Source organism: Protobothrops mucrosquamatus, unplaced genomic scaffold, assembly GCF_001527695.2.
Source record: "Protobothrops mucrosquamatus isolate PMUCROS unplaced genomic scaffold, P.Mucros_1.0 scaffold1405, whole genome shotgun sequence".
Lineage (NCBI taxonomy): Eukaryota > Metazoa > Chordata > Lepidosauria > Squamata > Viperidae > Protobothrops > Protobothrops mucrosquamatus.
Genome location: NW_015387590.1, coordinates 384068 through 387289, shown reverse-complemented (window position 1 = coordinate 387289; position 3222 = coordinate 384068).

Below are 3222 nucleotides of genomic sequence, written 5' to 3'. Positions count from 1 at the left end.
GATGATTTTTTTTATGAAGCTCCATAATTATTATTTTTTTTTGCTGCTTTAACCCTTAGAGACTGGGAAGAAAACTATACAAAGGAAAGGATTTCAACCTCTACACTAAAGATAAATCAAGTGACAGTGACCAGTCCTACAGAGAGGGAATAAATCAATCTAGAAAACAGTGCAATGCCAATCTCTGGTCTGTGAGGGTATCCAATAATGTAGGAAAATTGTTCTCTCGGTAAAATTTCTCAAATCTTAAGTATTTTCTGTCAGTGAAATTTGGGAAATTTTACTGAAACTTCTGGGAAGAATCTTGCTTTTTGTGGGGATGGGATAATTAATACTTGACAACTATGTGGAAACATAGTTGCTTTTCATATTTGACAAACAGCTTTGTAGAAGAGGTAGTTGATTTGTGGTTCTAGAACAGTGATGACAAGCCTATGTCACATGTCATAGATGACATGTCATAATATTTTAGATTACATGCCAGTGACAACAACTATTCTCCTTGTTTGAGTTACCAAAGAAACTGAAGGAACACAAATGTAAGAAATATGTGACTCTGCACCACTCAAAGCTTAAAATGGATTCTCACCATTTTTCACTGATCTGTCATCTTCAGAACTGTGATTGGTGATGACATGAAAGAGAAAGCAACCTGCAAAATGTGATAGGCAGTTTCACAGTTCAGTTGTCTTCCAATCCACAGGGTGATTGTTTGCACAGTGAAGCTCATTTTCAAGCGGCGAGGGCAATGGATATATGTGACGGCAGTCTCCAAAAGGAGCACACTTTCAGCAATCGTCTAATGTCAGCTTTTGAGTTTGTGTGCATTGAATTATAAATAAATATGTAAAAGATTGTTTCTCTTCTGTTGGGGGAGAGAGGACACACCAGCAGAACCAAGTTAAGCACTTCGAAAATTTTTGAAACGCTGAACCCAAAAGATTCACCATCAGTGTTCTAGAAAGCTTATTAATTGACAAGGCTGTACATTTCAGTAGAACATCAGGTAACATTTTCAACTTCAACTAAACATTTTGAACTAAATAAAGCTGTTATCTTCCAACTGCTTATGGAAGATATGGCTTTATTTAGTTCAAAATGTTTAAGCAAAGATTAAACGACCATTTTGCAGAAATGTCATAGTAGTGGATTCCTGCGCCAGGTAGAGAGCTGGATTAATGAACTCCATAATCTCTTCCAACCTTTACATTCTATGATCTTATAATGAAGACTGCAATGTCAAATATAGGAGGAGTAATGAGTTAATAAATGAAATGAAAGAAAAATAGTTATGTTGTGACTCTAAATCAAAGAAAATTGGAAAGATGAAATAGACTCTATTTATGGAAATAAAGGTATAAACGAAGAGGCTAAAATGTAAGCCAGGATGTACAAATATTGTGGAATGTTTGTGAAAGTATGAATTCATAAACTGGTAATATTATAATTATACAATTTACTCCAGTAAATTGCACTTTGAAAGTGCAAAAAAAAACCAAGGTGGGTTTTAGGGAACCTATCTTTGAACCCCTGCAATAGAGAACCAAGGGACATGTTTTCTTGGCATCAGAGTTCCCAGCTGTTCATTATCTGAATTTAGAACCCTCTTTTAGATCTTCCTGCTCAATCCAGAAAGAGGTTGGATCTTCATTTATGGAGACATGGTCCTTTTTTTTAGTACAAATATACCAAATTAATAATATTTTAAAAAGAAGCCAAAAAATATTCACTTTAGTAACACACAACATACTGCATTTTTGTTGATGACGTCAAATGATTGAAGCCACCCCCTTTAACCAACTCCCCAGGATGAGGTCTTATGCTTCTCTGTTCTTAATGCTTCAGGGAAATACTGTAAAAAGCAATTTCAAGATCAGGAGCTTTTCTGGGATCTGGTGATTATTATATAACTTCTGAAGTTAATGATGGACATCAATGGAACCTTACCTGGCACACCTGCAATTAATTACAAATACAACTGCCCTAATCTTAAAAAAATGTTGACAGGCCATAAAATGAATTCAGATTATAAAAAAGAAAATCCTAACATTGCCGTTTGCATCAACATCTTTCTGGGATTTAATTAATGACTTTGTATTTTAACATGGCTTAAAATGAAAGAGCAGAGTACTTCAGGCTAGCAGGCTCTCAGCCAATATAGTAAGTACTTTATGTTTATATTGAGCACTAAAGATCACTGTACAAAACAGAGTTGTACTATCCTTTGCAGAGATTAGAAAATGCCACATATTTTGTACAAATGTTAAATACAGAAATGCCTAACAGTGGATAATGATAACAAATGATAAGCTGCTTTTAAGGAATTTACCCTGTATATCTCTTAACAGGTAATCTCCTCCATAAATGTCAGCATGTCAGCATCCTTATTAAAAATAGAGGAACAAATGTTTCCTCATTTTTGTACACAGAAGATGTGGGGCCCGTATCTGTGACTGATTTGTGTTTGTGTGTGTGACTGTAATAAATGTGCATTTATCTACTTAACTACTGTCTGATTCCCTTATGAGAATATTATGAGGAAATGCATGGGAGAGTGTTTTTTTTGTTTGTTTTAACCTTCTGTATTGCAGACCAATTTGGAGCTTATTTTCAGATAAATGTGTATAATAATGGGCTGTAATTGTATAAGGAAACCTCACTTAATGGGGCCTTAATGCAATGGTGTCTGGATACTATGGACAATATTGCTATTTTATTTTCTATCAGTTGTGTACATTAACTGTACATTAACTGATGTAAAAATATGCAAATGGCTTCTTCGTAACATTTGTGTAAAGCTGTAATTATGGATGCCTTACTCCCTGGTTTAGTGGATCACTAGAATAATAGGTACCTCTGTGTAGGAGAAGAGCAAACAGAGCTGGGAGGGGGAAGAATTAATTGCATCCTCAGTTTAGAGTTATTGGGTTTCCACAAGCGGTCCAAGTCCAATCCCTCTTGAATTTAGTTGACCATTACCTGGTGCCAATTTAGTTGACCAGATTCTTATGTATAGGCTTGAATAAATCCTCTATGCTGCAATTTAACAGGGTGCTTCGGGGGGCGTTTTGGTGGTCCACTGTGACTGGATGGATGGGTGACCCCCGTTTCGACCTGCCATGGCCCGTTTGGGCCGTTTTCGGCCCGTTTTCGGCCCGTTTTCGGCCCATTTTCGATCCGGGCCTGGCACATCCGACTGCAGCTGGGAGGACTTGGGCGGTC